Below are 20635 nucleotides of genomic sequence, written 5' to 3'. Positions count from 1 at the left end.
AGCCGCGGCAGCACTCACAGCCGCCGCGGCTCGCTTCTGGTTCCTCCTGGCGTCCCGGCCGTCACCTTGACGACCGGGACGTCATTTCCTCTTCCTGCCCGGCCGTCGCCAAGGCAACGGCCGGACGCCTCTTCAGTAGCGCTGCGTCCCGGCAGTGCTAGAAGCCGGGCGCATGCGCGCAATAGACAGCCTGTGGGCTGATTGAATGAAGGGGGCTGAATTACAGGACATTAGCCTGCAACTGTGTGTTTCAGGAACAAGCCCTGATTGGTCCTGCTCTGTACCAGCAATTACTCTGCAGGTGTGTATACAAGTCCTGATTGGTCTATGTCTGTATTTAAGGCAATGAGGTCTGCTGCCTCATTGCCGGTTATAGCTTCTGTTGCCAGTCTGCTGACCTGCTCTGTGCCTTGTTCCTGTCCGTTGAATATTCTGCTGATTACCCGTTTATGACCCTTTGTCTGGATTTTGACCCTGCCTGTGTTTCTCGTGACCTTGACCTCTGGCTTGTTTACCGACCTTCCTGTCTGCTCGTGACCCTTGACCTCGGCTTGTTTATTGGAATTGCTATCTGCTGCCGGCCCTTGACCTCTGCTTGGACTTCACTCTGCTTACCTGGGTTCTCCCCAGCTGGTACACACTTCACGACCCTCTGTCAGTCTGCAGCCCAGTCTGTCCCCACCACTAGGGGCTCCAGTGAACACCTGACTAGCAGAGTAGATTCCGGGTTGTGTTGTGCCGGCTGGAGGGGTTCCTAACAGATGAGAGCATAAATCTGATATGATGAAATAGAATATTGAATGTCAGGGCCCAAACAAAACTTTGCATGAATGAACCTGATCTTCAAGTAAATGTGTGACCAATTTTTTTTTTTTTTATGAAACAATGATCCCAGTAGGAGGTGATTAAGTTAAGCAAACCCTTTGTGAAGAGACTAGCTTAAGATATGCAGATCACAGACATCCACTGTATTTGATCATGTATTTCCCTAGCTAATTGACTTCCTTTCAATAGGGTTGTAAACACAAACTAACCACTAGGTGTAAATTGGAGAGCCATATGCCTAGGTGAGAATCTTGGAGACTCTTGTATAAAACCTGTGTAAGTAATCTTCTAATAGGTAATAAATGGATGAACAAGTTTTCTTCCAATAATAGGTTTTTTATTGATTAATAATGAAATATAATGAACTGAACGGAGCAGGTACGTTCAGTGTATATCAAAGTCAATGATAGCCAATTCTGATTCGATAAACTTAGAGCTCGTATCTTTATAGGGTAAAATGGTAACTTGTGCCAAAAACATTACATGTCATCAATTGTCACTCGCCAAAACCAAACCTCCTGGCGTCCGATAAGACAGACAATACATCATAACTCCCACTTACAAGGAAGACATTTCTTTGGACATGGGCTTTGTTTTAAAGGTCATTCTAACCTTATTTTAGCCAAACTAACCTTGGTTCCCATCCTGTTGACTCCATCTTGCGCAACAGTTGGACCCTAAGATATACATCTGTGTCTCATTAGTAATATTGCATAACTTGTTTTTCTGCTAAAACTAGGATAAAGTTCATCTTCTTAAAAGTACAGGTCCTGAGTAATACTACAGGCCTTTATAATACATTGGTTCTGTATATATTAGTATTATATGTGAATTCGTATGTATTTCTGTTAGTTTCAGTAAAATTTACTTTGACAGTTCAGCCCTTTTATATGCACATAAAAACTTTTTTTTTTCATGTGACATGTAACTAAATATGTGTGTAAATTTCTGCCATCATCATGGATTCAGGAATTGGTTTGGTTCTCGCAAATCTTTGAATACAACATAGTCCAAATTTGAAGAATGCATACAAAATCAATATTCCCATTATTATGACAAGAATAAATTTCATGCATGAATACAAAATATCAGATAACCATTTTCCAAATCCAGAAAACCAGTTGCTTGGATTTAGCCATGACCAAGAAGAATCATTCTCAGAGTCTTTATCATAATTTTGATGACGAAATTCCTCCTTCATATGATAGGCGTTGTTTATATAACGTATAATTATAGCTTCTGGATCGGAAGTGTCGTTGTTTAGGTAATAAACAATGGACTCCAAGTTCAGTCTCAAGGATTAAACTTTATCCTCCTGTTTGAGCTGTTAAATAGTCCAAAACTACTCAATGTTGTAAAAGTTCATATTTAAATACCTGTAATTCAAGTCCGACATAATGAAAATTATCATGACAAATTTCAGTCTCATTATCAATTAACTCCTGGAAAACGTTAAATTTCATAAATCCATAATTTCCATAAGTAAACATATTATCAATATTTATTCCCATTTTATGTCTTACTGGCTCATTAATGAGTAGAACATATTTTTATTAATAATATCTCTTTCGACTCATCGTTCAACACTGTATAAAACTGAGGAACCACTCTTCCTAAACACTATAATTCATAATTAACCATTTAATTGCATATTTTCAATATATGTTTATATAATAAATGTTTCCTGGTAAAATAAATGAACCACAATATTCTAACACCATGGTTGAGATTATCATTCCCACGTGGCATTTCTTATCTAGTATCGTTTTCTCTTCACTTAAGTCTGGTTCTGGTAGTGTATGCTTAAAAAGTTAATTATACATTATGCATTGTGTACATATCTTACTCTTTTGTGCTTCGGTGTTATACCTTTCAAACTTAGTTACATCTTACATCTGTTTGAAGTTCTATCTTAAATTTACCTTTCTCATTTTATGTAATTTCTAAATCTCTGTCTACATAAAACATACACGGTTCTTTACATTTGGGCTCATATGGTTAGGGCACTATAATCACTGTATTATACTTATTCATGTTAATTATTACAACTTTAAGTACTTATTGTTTTACGGCAGCAATATATATACCTGAAGCTGTCCTTTATCTGAGGTGTTATCCTTTTAACCTCATTTATTGCTTTATTAAACATATAAAAATGTATTTAGTTATATGTGGTGCTAAATCTATAACCGGAGATTTAGTCAGGTTATATATATATATATATATTTTCAACAATTTGACCATAATCACTAAAATCTCACTTTTGTCCTTGACATATTATATTATTCCTAATGAGTGTCATTCTTCATAAGATACTGGAAATGGTAACATTGGCATATTTATACTCAATAAAGGAGTTTTAGTACACGCCCAACAATTTATAACTCCTCATATTTCATTTAATATAACATACTATCGGTCAACTGGATATTCTCTCCAGCAATATTCATTATTATCAGACCACCATATTAACCACCTTTCACCTTTATTGAGTACCACAATACTCACAAATACATTTTGGATTGGTGGTAATCCTTTACAATTTCTGAATTCTCTTGTTTTCCTGTTTAGAAAAGAAGCAGAAATGGTCTTATTAAAATCATCCTCATCAAATATATCAGATGGGCTATCACCTTACCAACTTCTCCTCAATTCCTTTCCAAAATATATAAATAACATGTTGAGGCTTCACGTATCATTGTTCTTATAAGAAAGGCAACAAGGTTGAAGGTTCTAGGCATCAGAAGTCGATAACCTTGTAGTTGATTATACATCATCACTTCCATCTTGATTGAAGAGTTCTTTTAAACATAACTCAGTCTCTTTATCTGTATTCAGTTCTGAGTCTTTTGGTTCCTTTAAGCTTGGGTCTTTGACCTGTTTGCAATGGGAACTATGGATCCAAATGTCTTTCTCTGCAACTCTTACGGCAGTATCAGTCATTATAGAACTTGTCTTTAGCAGGACCATCCCATCGATCTGTAAGGGAACCAGAGTGTAAGAGATTCCTTACCATAAAATAGTCTCTAAGTTGTATTCTGTGTGCAGCTTCTGGTTGCATGTCTTTGTTCAAGTGTTCTTCTGGACCTTCTGAAGCTTCTGCAACTCAACTGTTCAGATGACTGTATGACATATTGCACAGTTAGATCATGATGCAGCTTGAAGTCTGTGGATTAATAACGTATCTTGGCTGAATTCCAATATCAATTAATATGGAGAAAGATTGAGAAGAGGTTTAGTGATTCCAATACCATGATAAACTAAAGAAGTGCCATTCCTGTTTCTTTAGTAAGCTTAATTATTATTTAATTACTCCATTTATTATTTCAACTTTCTCTGAAGCTTGAGAATGATATAGTGTATAATGTTAGAATATATTCCCATCATATTACACATTCTTTGAAACACTTTTTCTCTGAAATGAGTCCACTCTCTTGGTGAACTACATCTACATACAAATTCTGGCAAAATCTTCTTAGCAATAAGTTGCACTATGCCTGAGGCAGTTAACTAGGCCTCATTCCACCAACACGTATCAATACCAACTAACACATTCTGTAACCCTCTTCACTCTTTTTTTTCTCTCTTAGTTAAATAAACTCAATACACTAATTTGTAGCCTCTGAAAAGGTTATATTAAGACAACTGTCTTAGTGACCTTAGTAGGCATTATCTTTCCTTCATTGTTCTTAAGACAAATTATCACATTATTCACATTTAAACTTGGCATATGTAGTATGTCTGGGCATTCCAACAAGATAAAACAATTTTAGTCTTGTTATCTGCTCCCATGTATACTAACTAACCCATGAACACTTTCTGTAAAGCATAACAACATTTTTTTAATGCTTACTGGTTTATTTTCTATATCTACCCAAATATCATCCTTTGTTTCAATAACATTGTTTCAATTTCCATGTATTAATTTCATTCAATATAGCCTTTTACTGACATTGTCGTAAGTACTCAAGTGTGATATCATTAAAAATCATCAATTGGGTATGTGGCTGCCTTTTTTCTAAAAGCTGCTTCTCGAGCAGCTAGTTTGTTTTCTTGCAGATCTGTTGCTGGCTATAGCAGTGTATGGGGGTTTCTCTCTGTGTATTTATTCCTTTAATGATCACCCCTTCCTTTTCAAACACCTGCTATACTTTATAAATTGATTAAACAACTCCCACTTTATTTCTTTATTTTCTAGTAAGACTTTATCTGTCTGTTTGGTATGTGCCTGGCAATAAATGGCTTCAACCTCTTTTGGCAACTGTATAGCCTCTTATCAGTTGCTTGACTGTTTGTGCATATTATATAGGTGTTCCTGTTGATGTTAGGTAACCGCTATATTTACAAATAATTCCGAAATCATAAACTATGGTGTTCACTTACTACACGTAATGTAACTCTGTGTACATGTTTACTCATTTTCCTTTACCTATTTGACATGCTCTGATTAGTGCTGTTATCTCATTATGTACAGTGATTGCACATCCTGTCACTGTCACTCGTGAGCTCATTATGCATTTATCTATAAAACATTTTCATCAGTAAAGAAACGTTAATCTAAATTCTCCAATGTAGTCTCAGAAATGTCTGGTAATACAGAAGAAACTTACACATTTACTTAATTCAATAATGCTCATTGTCATGTGAGGTTTCTAAGGCAATATGTAGCAAAATTGAAATTCTGACATTTGCATATTGTAATGTTAGAAGAATTAATGCAAGTTAATTTAATTTTAATTTCCCATTGTATAAACCTTGCTACAGACACATATCTAGTCTGTGCATTATTCAGGAGTTGTGTGACAACACGAGGGACAAACAAATGTAACTCACGCTGCAACACAATATCCTGTGTCTGTTCCACAATAATAGCTCCTATGGCTATAAACCTTTAACATAAAGGTAATGCTTTTGCTACCTATCTAATTGTACACTAATTATCTTTTAAATATCCTAAAACAGTGTTATCTTCAGTACAAAAGAAAATATTTCTTATAATTTTTAGTTGCCTGATGCCGGGTAGAGTCTTTTATTCTCTTCAATTGCCTCAATTTATTAAGAAGTGTATACTAGATAATGTTTTTCAACTTCATCCAGCATACAGCTGTGGCTAAAAATCCTAATATTCACTGGCTACAGAATTGTGACATATCAAAAAATAAATGTACTGTTTTTATTTTATTTATTTATTTTTTTCTTCTTTTCATTACTCTGAGGTAGAGAGTCAAATATCAGGCCCACCTTTTAGGAAACCTAAATATCTCTGGTCAGGTGTCCAACAATTTAATAGATTTTTTTAATAGATAAATGAATTCTCTCCTTCTTGGATACTTCTGAAAGAAAACACAATAATTATTTAGTTTCTTCACTGCAGAACATCCACATATTCTGGTTTTCTTTGTCTCCTGTGGGTACAAAAGTTTGCAAATTATTCTGCACACATTATACCAAATAATTAGAACTTTCTATAAAACTTTATAAAGATTGAACCCGCCTGTTGGCAGCAGCAAAAACTATTCTGAATACTTCTTATTAGCATTAAAAATCAACGCTGCGCAATCTATGACTGAGATCTGCATTGGTATGCAGGGTGGGGTCCAGTCATTTGTCCATTTACTGAACTCCTCCTCTTGGCAAGACAAATGAAAAATCCGCCCCATTCCATTAGACGTAGGAGATGGGAGGAGAGACATTTTTCCAAAATGGAGAAACCTCAAAAAAGACGAACGGATCATTGACGCAGTTATTATTTCTCAATTCCCCTATGTAAATCACTACACAGATGTCATTTTCAACCCACTATCATTTTCAATGCAACTATTTTCTGATAAAGTTAACATAACACAGATTTTGTTTGCCGTATTTCAAATCACAATTATTTTATTTCAAAATAGCATTTCTTTTCAGTTTAAACACTCACACATTGTGTTTTCCGTGTAACCAGAGATTCGGTTCACACTACCTGCCAAAAATATTATGCAATTACTCTAAAAATATTTTAACATACATTTCATCTGCAAAATCACTATTTCACTATTTAACACATTAAAGACATATTTAAATATTCATCTGCCTTTCTGCCGATCCAATTAACAAAGTCCCTTCGCTATAAAACTGACAAATACTATTTATTTACTTAATACCTCCATAAAAATTATTTAAACACTAAATTTAATCTGTTCATCTTCCAGATTCATAAAATATTTTCTGACAATATATCTCCGTGCCGTTTTGAAAATTAAACACATCATTTTCTCATAACGGACTACGCTGCTTATTTAAACCAGATGTTTCACTGAAATCACACACATAAAAAAAACCTCTGGAATGCACACTTACAAGATAAGCTTAAAAGACTTTAACACTTGCAACGGGACATTTATCTATGCTTTAAAACCACATTTAATCATTACACAAGTTTTAAATCAGACTATCTTTAGCCTCTTGTCTTCACAAAACAAACTTATTTTATTTCTGTAAATGTCCAGCATTTACCACAATAGAGTATCAGTATAGATCACAGAAGTACAAGACAAATGTATAAACCAAAAAAATTCACTTTTTAAGGTTTGCAATTGTAAAAACAGCTGAAGTATCTCAAAGCGGGACAGTTATTATCTTTCTTACCAATCCCGTCCTCTGGCTTAGCTCTATGTATTTCCCACATCTGTAAACTATTAGAACGATAAAAAAAACTCAAACCCGTTTAGTATTAACACAATATTCGCTGCGCAATGGCTGTATCATTATACTGCTTTCCTTATTATTATTTTTCACTGCTCATGTCACTTATTAACAACTAATATTTGAATAACATTTTTAATGTCTTATTTTATTTTATTTTTTTCACTTTACTCTTATAAGAGAATTTAATCTCTCGTTACGTCTAGGTTAACATCCCCTTTATTAGAGTGTTCATGAAATCAGGATTGATACTCTATAGGCACACACTTATTTGCCTGGGGAGCCACCACGCCCTTTCTCTCCTTATGAAAAGCAGACTTTATCCTGACTTAAAGTCTCAATTCACCAGGGATGCGTCCATCATGAGAAACCGGCATTTCTACTCGTATATTATAACTTCTTATTTCCTCAAATAAGTCTACCGAGTAGATCACAAAAAATCACACCGCTTTCTGCCAAGTATAGGTCATCAGTCTATACTGCAAAAGCATTTCATTTAACACATTAACTTTGCAAGTCACATCTCTTAACTTTGCAAACAAGTATAAACATTGTTATAACACTAAAACACTAAAATGTCTTTTGCCAGTTATGGGTGGCCAGTCCATACTGGGAAAAAGCACATTTTAGCAACATTCAAAACAACAGTATTTTCTTAAGTTACTAAGTTTCTGCAGAAACACATTTAATTAACTACTACACATTTAGCAATGAGGTCCTAGGTTACTTTACATATCAGCATCCAACCCCACCCTCTCTTCACTTTTGGGTCTAACAACTGCCTTACTGCTCTCCGCTATCACTTCTCTTTCTTCCGCTGATGACTCCTCATCTTTAGCTAAAGCTAACTCTGGCTGTTCTCCAAACCCAGAGGAGGGGGCAGAAGCCTGCGCTGCTTCTTGTGGCTGTGTCTGACTATCCCCTCTTAAAGCAGCAACTATCGTTGCAAGCTCTAAATCATCGTTCCACTGCTCATCTGAGATGCTAGTTATGTTTTGTGGATACAATGGCCAGTATGGGGGTGGGGCAGGAGGTATATCTATCGATTGGGTATTTACATTAGCTGCTCTTCTGTCATTTTTTTTTTTTTTTTGAATCTTGTATAACTTCGCTTGCTCATATCAGTTTGTTAAACATTGCATATGTTTTTCTCTATCTGTTGCTCCTTTAAGAGAAGCAATTTTTTCTCGCACTAGGTCTAGAGATTGAATGTTAAAAGTCCCATTCTTTGGAAAACACATTTTATGACCTTTTGTCAGTTTACACCATTTATCACAGAATTTTAAATAATCGGGATTGAGTTTTCTCATAATTCCACAAGCACTCATTTCTTCAGTGCCAGATGCCCTTCTCTATGTAGGGAATCTTATTTTGATTACTTCTTAATCCTAAGGGATACGTCTATCATGAAAAGCGGCAATATTACTCTCTAACTTATTAACCTTTCAAATAAGTTTTTTACGGAGTATCACACACAAAAACACCAAAATATCTTCAATATCTTCTGTTTTTTTAAACACAACACCACAATGTATTCAATTCAAATTTCTGCACCAAAAACCCAGAAGTCTTCTGCCAGGGATGGGTGATCAGTCTATTCCCACAGAAGCAACTTTAAACAATCACAATTTTTTCCAGCACAGAATCATGGAATAAAATTTTTCTGCAACATAATACACCATCATGAATACATTTAAAACATTTTAGATTTTAACCTTTATATTGGTCCCTAGGTTTCAATATTCAGCAATCCGTAACTTTCCCTAACTCACTGAATCAAATTCTTCAGAACATTAAATCTTTAAAGTAAAAGAAATAAGATATTTCATACTTTACCAGTCCTCAGCCCTCATTTAGTCCTCACGAACCCCAAGGTCTGGTCTGATATCTGATGTCCGATGTTAGATGTCAGCTGTCGGATCTGATGTTCTCTTCTCCCTTCTCTTGAGGCAGTGATGTATGGAAAGTCTCTGAATTGTGAATTCCTTAGGTACGAAGCCCCCAAATTGTGTAAGTAATCTTCTAATAGGTAATAAATGGATGAACAAGTTTTCTTCCAATAATAGGTTTTTTATTGATTAATAATGAAATATAATGAACTGAACGGAGCAGGTACGTTCAGTGTATATCAAAGTCAATATGATAGCCAATTCTGATTAGATAAACTTAGAGCTCGTATCTTTATAGGGTAAAATGGTAACTTGTGCCAAAAACATTACATGTCATCAATTGTCACTCGCCAAAACCAAACCTCCTGGCGTCCGATAAGACAGACAATACATCATAACTCCCACTTACAAGGAAGACATTTCTTTGGACATGGGCTTTGTTTTAAAGGTCATTCTAACCTTATTTTAGCCAAACTAACCTTGGTTCCCATCCTGTTGACTCCATCTTGCGCAACAGTTGGACCCTAAGATATACATCTGTGTCTCATTAGTAATATTGCATAACTTGTTTTTCTGCTAAAACTAGGATAAAGTTCATCTTCTTAAAAGTACAGGTCCTGAGTAATACTACAGGCCTTTATAATACATTGGTTCTGTATATATTAGTATTATATGTGAATTCGTATGTATTTCTGTTAGTTTCAGTAAAATTTACTTTGACAAACCTCTATGGTCTTTATGCAGGTATATAGAAATATGAACTTGAAAGGAAATTAACTAATTTTTCATATTTTGGGAAATCTGTGTGCCACTACATACTGAGAAGCAGAAAACACATCAGGGTTGTGTATGACAAGTATAGGAGGTATCCGTGAACAGCTAAAATCACATATCTTTGAAATAGGTATGTCACATTGTCATAATTCCATCATGTTTGGTATTTAAGTGTGCGGGAGATTATTACTGGTTTATTGAAGGGGGAGTTATTTCTCTGGGAAATATCTGTGAAGAATTACCCACAGTTCAAGACTTTGGGAATATTTGTGAGCAAAGTATAGTGACACCCTGGGTACATCCCTGCCCCCTATTAGCATTAAACACTGCCCATGTGAAGACCATCCCATTTCATGTTGCTTAAAAACCTGTGTTCTGAAGGAACGAACTGTCAGCTTCTTGGGGAATCAATCTAATTGAAGCACTGTCCATCTTCTCTGCTTGCCCCAGGCATACAGATTATAAGTGAGTTATGCTCTGTACTGTTATCCCTTTTTATTTTAAACTGTTTTTGCATGTTATGTCAGTCTATTAATTGTTTGTTCATTATTTTTCTTTATATCTGAATGCCCTGTATTTTTGTATATTAAATCTATAATTTAATAAGTTGCGTCCTTGATACTCTAACAAATCCATTAGCCTATTAGAAGAGATTGCTCGACCAGGTTAACCCTTGGAATGCCAGTGTGTGATTTGTTGATACATTTGATTAACAAGCTGTTTGTGCTTGTATTTACATTTGTGTAACAGTCTGGATGTGTGAAGAGTTAACCCTGTGTGTGCTGGTGTGGGTCTTGTGGATAACTAGAAGCCTGTGTGCCAGTGTGGGACAGTATATTGGGGTCCTATTGCCCGTACTCAATAGGTGATGGCAAAACCTTGAAGTGTCTGGGGGTGTGAGAGCGCTGTATTGGGGGCAATTCCGTAGGTCTATAACCTGTGTGATAGGTAGAGAGACTGCGGGCTGAAATCGTGTGTGACCTTATACAGCGAACACCCCAAAGTCACTGCAGCTGGGAGTGTGTTTGTAACAATAAGTATGTAATATAACATGTATGTATGTAGGGGTAGAAAAAGTATTTGTGAGGAGATGGTCAGTGATGGGGGAAAGGTGTTTGGTATTGATGGCTGTTCGATCCACTAAAAACTGATAGGTATGCTGGAAGCTTTTCTTGGTTGTTTTGTGTGCAATGAGAAGGTTTGTTTACATCTTCATTGCATTGAAATAGGGCTGGGCTCAAGAGTTGTGTAGGTGTAGACTTTTGGTTGTCATGTTGTGAAAGCTAATGGCTATAGTTTTGAGGGTGAGAAGGAAGTCATGGAACATGTCTATTGTTGTTAAGATAGTGTTACAAGCAGCGTTTCCCTGCTGCCCACTCCTACCTACCTGTCATGACAACAGCCGGGACGCTTCTATAATCAGCTCAGCTTCCCTTCAGCTAGAGAATCAAATCCCCCTTAAGTTACCTTTCAATCGCCTTGTTCTCCAAGTCCGATCCCCTTCTCTTCTTTTTTCTGAGTCGCTGCTGTCGCTGTTCTTCGACCTGTGCTCCTCCGTGCTGTGCTCGTAGTGAATGTCGGGCGTGATGACGTCATCACGTCCAACATTCACTGTGAGCACAGCACGGAAAAGGGGACCAGGGAGGGAGCCGCATCGCCACCTGACCTGACCACTGACCTGAAGGTCAGGTGGTGGCAAAAGATAAGTTGTTTTTTTTTTGTTTTTTAACAGGATTTTTTATTTTTATCCTGCCTTGGGCCCCCTTGCCTGCTGGGCTCCCGGGCACCTGCCCATCGTGCCCAGTCGGAAAGACGGCCCTGCTCTTATCCTCATTACTGAATGTGATTGACGAATCCTAATTGGACTGGTGAGAAAATATAGGGAATAGCAGTTTCCAGTCCTTGTCATTATTTGGTGAGGATTTTGAAGTCTTGATTGAGAAAGGAAAATGGTCTGTAGGAGCATATTTGAGTGGGGTGTTTGCCAGGCTTTGGTAAAACTATGACACTTGTCTCATTGAAAAATTACATTATTGTTAATGACCGACTATTATACTTTTGTTCTGACTTTTCGTTCACCGGTCAAAATTACTATGATTGTTCTGTTTTTAGTTACACTAAAAAAAAGATGTACAGAGAAATCATAGTGACGCATATTTTTAACAGAAATCTGTTGTCCCCTCACCTGTTCATGTAAAGTTGTAGATGTTCCTTACTAAGGGAACAGGTGAGGGGAAAACAGATGTCTGTTAACAATGTGTGTTGTGAATAATGCATGTGGCTCTCTTTGGTGTAACTATATAAGGTGGAATAACAACTATTATATGGTACTGCCAGTGGTTGTGCTTTTTGGTGTGTTCGGGTGGAGGTGAAGAAAACAATATAAGGTAATTAGCAGTTTGATGTATAGGTCAAATGCTGTCCACTAGGACTGGTTTCATATCAAAATCAATGTTTAAACTAGGGATGTGCACCGGCGACTTTTGAGGTCTCGTGTTTTGTGTTTTGGATCCGGATTTTCTCGATGTTTTGGGTTCGGATTTGTTTTGCAAAACACCTGCCGAAACGTTTTGGTTCGGATTTAAGGTTTTGGATTCGGATTTTTTTTTAAAAAAAACTAAAAAGTGTAAAAATCAAGTTTTTGGGCTTATTTTCACTCCTACGCTATTATTAACCTCAATAACATTCAATAACAATAATTTCCACTAATTTAAAGGCTATTCTGAACACCTAACACCTCACAATAATTTTATTTTTTTAGTACAAAACGTTGCAACGAGGTATCTTTCTGGACTGCGTAGAGGAGTGTTCCCCACAATACAATTAAAAACCCATCAACTGGTCTGAATTACACCCAAAAATAGTATCTGGACTGCGTAGAGTAGTGGGCACTGGGCACCACAATAAAATATATAAAAAACCTTCAACAGGTCTGCATTACACTGCACATACGGCTGCTCCTCCATCCTTTCCATCATATACATGTTGGAGTTTCAGCATGTGAAAACCTCTTGTTTTTGATAATGTCAGTGCATTTTGAATATTTTTAAATTTGCCCCACACCACTGAATGTACTTTATCTATGATACGCATCTATCTATCTTGACTGCGTAGTGTGGTGGCCCCGGTACACAATTTGGTACCGAGGCCACAATATAATTAAAAAACCCTCAACGGGTCAGAATTCCACCAAAAAAGGGTATGGACTGCGTAGTGTGGTGTGCCCGGAACACAATTTTTTACAGTGCCAACAATATAATTAAAAAATTGGGCATCAACTGTCACCGTTGTTTAATATCTGATACACCTAAATATGGACTGCACAGTGGAGTGGCCCCGGTAGTAAATTTGGTGCCGGGGCCACAATACCTCCTCCAACTTCCAAGTGTAGTGTTTATAAAGACAGACAGCGTCGAAGTGTTATTAGTTGACTTTCTTAACCCTAAAATTGTCCCTGTTGCAAATATTCGTGCAATGGACAGTTACTTTTTTATTGAAAGACTCAAGCTTTCAAGTGTAGTGTTTATAAAATATAAACAACAATACAGTAGTTTTAGAGCACGTCAATACCTGTTGTTTTAAATTATGACAGGGCATTTTACTTTTGGTTTAATTTCTTGAATTTGTTTAAATTTGGTTTTACTTTTTGAACATGGCAAACGACTGTTGATTGGTCATATAATGCAAAAAAAAAAGTTCCAAGATGGAATTGTCCTTGGGCCCTCACACCCACCCTTATGTTGTTGAAATAGGACATGCACACTTTAACAAACCAATCATTTCAGCGACAGGGCCTACCAAACAACTGTGGCTGAAATGATTGGTTTGTGTGGGCCCCCACACCAAAAAAGCTATTCATCTCTCCCTGTACAGACTAAACAGGCTCTACTGAGGCAAGATGTCATCCTCATCCTCAACCTCTGATTCCTCTCCCCCTACAGTGTGTACTTCCTCCTCATCACACATTATCAATTCGTCCCCGCTGGACTCCACAACCACAGGTCCCTCTGTACAATCTGGAGGGCAGTGCTGTACTTCATTGAGGAATTGATTATTCATTTTTATAAACCTCATTTTTTCAACGTTATGAGGAAGCAACCTCCTTCGCCGCTCACTGACCAGGTTCCCCGCTGCACTAAAAACTCTTTCCGAGTACACACTGGAGGGAGGACAACTCAGGTAAAATAGAGCCAGTTTGTACAGGGGCTTCCAAACTGCCTTTTTTTCCTACCAGTAACAATATGGACTGTCTGACATGTCTACTTGGATGGTGTCAGCAAAGTAATCATCCACAATTTTTTCTATTGTGACAGCATCCAATGCAGCGAGAGTAGACATGTCTGCAATGGTTGGCAGGTCCTTCAGTCCGGACCAGATGTTATCAGCATCCCCGCCAGCGCCTCTTTTGGGAAAACTGAGCTTTTTCCTCGCAGCCATAGATGTGGAAGAAAATGAGGGTGGAGCTGTTGGCATGTCACGGTCCTCTTCAGAGGACAATCTCCTGACCAGCAGGTCTTTGCACCGCTGTAGACTTGTGTCCGCCGGAAACAGAGACACAACATACGCTTTAAACCGAGGATCGAGCACGGTGGCCAGAATGTATTCCTCTGACTTTAAAAGAGTGACCACCCTCGGATCCTGGCAAAGCGTACGAAGGGCTACATCCACAAGAGCTACATGCTTGGTGTAATCGCAATGGCTTACCAGCTCCTCCCTCACTTTCTCCAGCTGCTTCTGCAACAGCCTGATCAGGGGAATGACCTGACTCAAGCTGGCAGTGTCGGAACTGACTTCTCGTGTGGCAAGTTCAAATGGCTGCAGAACCTTGTACAACACGGAAATCAGTCTCCACTGCGCTTGACTGAGGTGCAACCCCACTCCTTTGCCTATGTCGTAGGTGGCTGTGTAGGCCCGAATGGCCTTTTGCTGCTCCTCCATCCTCTGCAGCATATAGAGGGTGGAGTTCCAGCGCGTCACAGCCTCTTGTTTGAGGTGATGGCAGGGCAGGTTCATGCTTTTTTGATGTGCCTCTAGTCTGCGGTAGGCACTGGCTGAATGCCGAAAGTGTCCAGCAATTTTGCGTGCCACCGCAAGCATCTCCTGCACACCCCTGTCACTCTTGAGGTAATGCTGCACCACCAAATTAATGGTGTGGGCAAAACATGGGACGTGCTGGAAATTGCCCATATTTAATGCCCGCACAATGTTACTGGCATTGTCTGACACCACAAATCCCCATGAGAGTAAGTGGGGTAAGCCACTGGGAGATAATTTCCCTCAGTTTCTCTAATATGTTGTCAGCAATGTGCCTCTTATTAAAGCCAGTAATACACAATGGTGCCTGCCTTTGCACGAGCAGCCATTTTGTAGATGCTGCTACTGATGCAGCTGTTGCTGTTGCTGCGGAAGGGGATGCATCTACCCAGCGGGCTGTCAGTCATATAGTCCTTCGTTTACCCAGAACCACTTGTCCACATGTCCGTGGTTAAGTGGACAGTGGGTACAACCGCATTTTTTAGAGCACTGAGGACACTTGATCGTACTTTTCTGTACATTTTTGGTATCGCCTGCCTAGTGAAGTGGAATCTCGACGGGATTTGGTACCGGGGACACAATACCTCCATCAACCCTCTAAATCCCACTCCACTGATGGCGGACACCGGGCGCACGTCTAACACCAACATTGCAGTTACAGCCGCAGTTATACGCTTTGCAATAGGGTGACTACTATAGTATTTTGTGGTCATGGCAAACGACTGTTGGACGGTCAATTGTTTTGTGAAAGACTTAGCGGTCTTACGACTTCCCCTCTGGGAAGATGACCGACTAACAGCAGCAACAGCAGCAGTGGCAGTAGTAGGCGTACCGCTGCAGGATTCCTCGGATGAATCCCGTATTGAGGAGGACTCAGTCTGGCTGCTGACTTGGGCTGCAGGACTGAATCTGATGGAGATTGTGGAGGAAGTTGACGAGGAGGGTGTTGCTGGTGTGTATCCAACTGGACCACGGGATTTAGGTGTCCCTGTACCGATGAGGGTCCTAGCCCCAGTTCCTGAACTAACCACTGAACTATGAAGGTTATTCAGGTGACATATAAGGGAGGATGTTCCTAGGTGGGCAAGATCCTTACCCCTGCTTATTTGAGCTTTACATAAGCTACATATGGCCATACATTGGTTGTCTGGATTTGGATAAAAATAACTCCAGACCGAAGAGGTGCATTTTTTGGTCTTCTGACTAGGCATGACGATGGGCTTTTTCATCCCATGGACATCAGCTGTTTCCCCCCCTGGTGCCTCATTTACAATAACCACATCACCATCCTCATCAAGTTCCTCCACAGCGCCAGCTACATCATCAATAGGCTCCTCCCGAGCCACCTCTTCCCGTACAGTGATGGGAAGGTCAGGTTTGACAACCACCAACACCCTTGGACTCGCCTTGAGGATTTGTGATAATTTCTCTTTAGAAGGCAGAGTTGTTTGCTGTTTTGTTGCTGACAGCATAACTCTCTTCAATTTTTTGTAGGGGGGGGGAGGAGGAGGAGGAGGGATAAGATCCGTGGGTGAAGCTGAACCACTAGTCATGAACACGGGCCAGGGCCTAAGCCGTTCCTTGCCACTCCGTGTCGTAAATGGCATATTGGCAACTTTACGTTTCTCCTCAGGTGATTTTAAGTTTCTCTTTTTGCTACTTTTTCTTAACTTGGGATTTTTGGATTTTACATGCCCGGTACTACGAGATTGGGCATCGGGCTTGGAAGACGACGTTGATGGCATTTCATCGTCTATGTCATGACTAGTGGCAGCAGCTTCAGCATTAGGAGGAAGTGGGTCTTGATCTTTCCCTACTTTATCCTCCAAATTTTTGGTCTCCATTATATGTAGCAAAAGATACTGCAGAATGTGTGAACTTTGTAATATTGCAGTACCAATGGGCTTATACTGCAGGATTGGTTGTGCAAATTTTGTGGTAATTAAAAAAAAATTCAATTTTAGTTTTTGGTATTTTTTTAAATAACTTTTTTTTATTTTTTTAAACACAGGGGAATATTGGGGAAATAACTATGCCCTTAGAAGCACAGAGCACAGGACACAGCACCACTGGACTGAACAGGACACCGCACAGGACCCAGCAGCACCACTGACCTCAGAAGGACAGAGCACAGGACACAGCACCACTGGACTGAGCACAGCACTGAACTGAACAGCACGAGATATAGCAGGACAGAGGACCACCTAACACACCCTCCCTCTACCCTGATCAATGCCCGAGTGAAGATGGCGGTGACTAGCGGGGAATTTATAGGATCCGAGTATCGCGAGATCCGACAACAGGATTATGAGTCAGAGCCTCAGTTTCAGATTTGAATTTGGCGCCAATACCCGGATCTGTCTCGGATCCGACTCGGATCGGCAACGTTCGGGTGGGCTCGGATTTCATAAATCCAAGTGCGCTCATCTCTAGTTTAAACCTCTAAGGGGTTAATGTTTTTACGTTATAAATCCAACTTGCTTCCTCCCTATTTATTTTTCTCTTGATTTCTCCCCCCTGTTCTACTTGTTTTATTGCTTGGAATTTTAAATCCCTTGGACTAACACCTAATTAATTTTCCGCATATACATCACACACTAATAGTGAACAACAGAGTGCTGAATATTTAAACTGCAATTACAGATCCTAATTAACTCCCTATTCAAGCAGCCCCTATGACCCAAAGTGAGCTTCTATACTTGCAGCATCACCTGAACAGCCTTTTTCTTCTATATTAAATCTCAAAGGCCTTCTAAGGCACCAATAAGTATCCCATGTCATATTATAAAATATTTACCCCCATCTACAGATGACCTTTTATAGCATTTTAGAAGGGAACTACTTTCCTCTCGATACCACCAAAGCCAAAATAACAATTATTCCCAAACCATTAAAGATTCCAATGACCATACTATCGACTAATATCCCTCCTTAACACAAAAGTTCTGGCCAATATGCTTAATCCGCTTCTACCTTGCCTCATACATCCCAACCAGGTTGGTTTTGTCCCTTCCAGAGAGGTCCTAGACAACACAAGAATAAAAATCAACATAATGCACTACATCAATAAAAATGCTCTGGAAATGGAGAAAGCTTTTGACAGGGTCGCTTGGACATTCATGAAAGAAACACACACTATGGAATCAAAGATAACTTTTAACCCACAATTAAGATATTATATAATATACCATCCACTACTGTTCTCTCCAATGGTATAGTCTCTGAATCATTCACCATAGTGAATGGAACTAGACAGAGCTCCCCCTCTAATATTTGCCCTGTCATTGAACCCCTTGCCAATAGAATCAAACACAACCCCCAAAATTTCAGGAGTGTTAATGAACAAAACACATTATAAAATTGCTCCATTTGCGGACAATGTCCTTCTAACCAAAATCAAATATCACAGAGTACACAGGAATGGTTGGTTTATTTGCAATCTGCCTGCTTTGACTCCACCCACCATGGAATGCAAAGTCTAATGAGGTGAAGGATTTTCACCGCAAGGAGGTTTGGGCTTTGCTGCTTACACCCTGCATGACGCGATTCTTCAGATGGGTACTAGGTGAGACTGACAGGAGGTAAATGTTATTAGGTGACTAGGAGAGACCAGAATAGGAATGGATACAGGATACCAGGTTACCAAGATTAGTTGAGAAGCATATAGCACTGGATACCATATTGCCAGAACCTGTGTCTTAAATAGTTTGGAGATATGAGAGGGTGTGAAAATCAATCGGCTAATGACTGAACAGAGAAAAGGATAAAAGATGGGTCTGCACATGCGTAGACCTGAAATCCAAGATGGCATCAAGACCCATCACCACCAGAGAGAAGCCATATGGAACAGACCTGCCTTGCACACTGAATCCCGATAAGTGAGCCGGTGAGCCCAGCGCGTGACATCAAAACCCTCACATCATTACCAATTCTCTGTAAAGAATTGTCTGACTTTGTTTATCTTATATCTGTATAGAGATCCAATCATAAATCGGAAGCCCTACTATTTTACCTGCTAGACCCTTTACAGAAACTCTTTGAACTAAAATTTAATTTGACTCCATAAAGTACTTAGGAATCAACATCACCAGATGGTTATAATCAAGTATATAAAGCTAAATACCCAACTCTGCTCAATCAAATAAATCAGAATCTGGTACACTGGACTAAGCATTTCATATCTTCTATCGGTAGTATTCATGAAAGAAGATGAATATCCTCCCTAGAGTTTTGGATCTTTTTCAGACCATGCCAATTAGAGTCCAGGGGGTAAATGTATCAAGCTGAGAGTTTTCCAGCGGGTTTGAAAACCCAATCAGATTCTAGCTATCATTTATTCAGTACAGTCTACAAAATGAAAGCTAGAATCTGATTGGCTGCTATAGGCAACATCTCCACTTTTCAAACCCGCTGGAAAATTCTCAGCTTGATACATTTACCCCCAGATCAGATTATCAACAATCTACAAATGGTCTTTAACAAATTTATTTGGAGCAGCCAAAAATCATGAATATGGAAATTGATTCTGACCAGGGTACCTATCACAGGGGGATTGGGGCTCCATCTATTATAAAGTTATCCTAATTCTACATGTATCAGCCAGCTTGTTGCGTGGCACACACTGCAATACACAAAGCGATGGGTAAACACAGGATATGATCCATTAGGTGAAAATTCCTTGGAGTTTATCCCATGGATCAGAACACAATTTAGACCAAGAACAGTCCACTCTATCCCAACTGTAAAACAAACCCTAAGCACCTGGGACAGAATTAATAGAAACCTCCGCCTGTCAGTCCATCCCTCTCCGCTCTCCTATATCTGGGACCATCCTCTCTTTCCCCTCTGGGACAAAACCATGATATGGCAGCTGACTAAAAAGCTGCTGGCATAACTTGTTTTCACCACATAATTGGAGAATTCCTCCCAATCTCATTCACAGAGATCCAGGAGAGGCACTCTTTCCCCAAAATTAAATGTTATCAATATTTGCAAGTACAGTACTTTTTTATTCACTCTAATCTCAAAGCAGCACCATCTAGAAAACTATCCTAATTTGAGCTTATCTGTATCTACTCTCCCAACAACAGAGTGTTATCCCCCTCTTATACCACTCTGTTCTAGCCCAGAAACACTGGCATTTGATACTCATGAAGCAGCTTGGGAGGCTGATATTACCCTGAAAATGGAGGAGTGGAAGCAGTTTCTAATTGAGGATTGCAAAATGTAGGAGATCTTAGTACACTATCCTTAATGCTATATAAACACTTGACACATTTCTCAACTTTACTAGCGGTTTCTTCAGAGGCAAATTCTGTTTTCCAGCCACTACAATCTCAAGTAAGAGAGTAGACAGTGCTCCACATGTTGCAAATGGTGAGGCTTAATTTCACACCGTGAGACAGATTATGCATTGGAGAAAGGGGCAG

The 20635-nt window shown here is 39.1% G+C and overlaps 1 long non-coding RNA gene across 1 annotated transcript; it reads right to left on the bottom strand.

Moving 5' to 3' along the window:
• Positions 1-1140: 1140 nt before the first annotated feature.
• On the bottom strand, positions 1141-10114 carry LOC142144908 (uncharacterized). The gene is made up of 2 exons (XR_012689798.1): positions 9341-10114; positions 1141-6158 (listed from the first exon to the last, which is right to left on the bottom strand). It is a non-coding gene; the product is annotated as an uncharacterized LOC142144908 (long non-coding RNA).
• Between the last annotated feature and the right edge of the window lie 10521 nt (positions 10115-20635).

Source organism: Mixophyes fleayi, chromosome 1 (genome assembly GCF_038048845.1).
Source record: "Mixophyes fleayi isolate aMixFle1 chromosome 1, aMixFle1.hap1, whole genome shotgun sequence".
Taxonomy (NCBI): domain Eukaryota; kingdom Metazoa; phylum Chordata; class Amphibia; order Anura; family Limnodynastidae; genus Mixophyes; species Mixophyes fleayi.
Note: the sequence above shows the minus strand (reverse complement) of the source record. Positions and strands in the feature narration are given on the sequence as shown.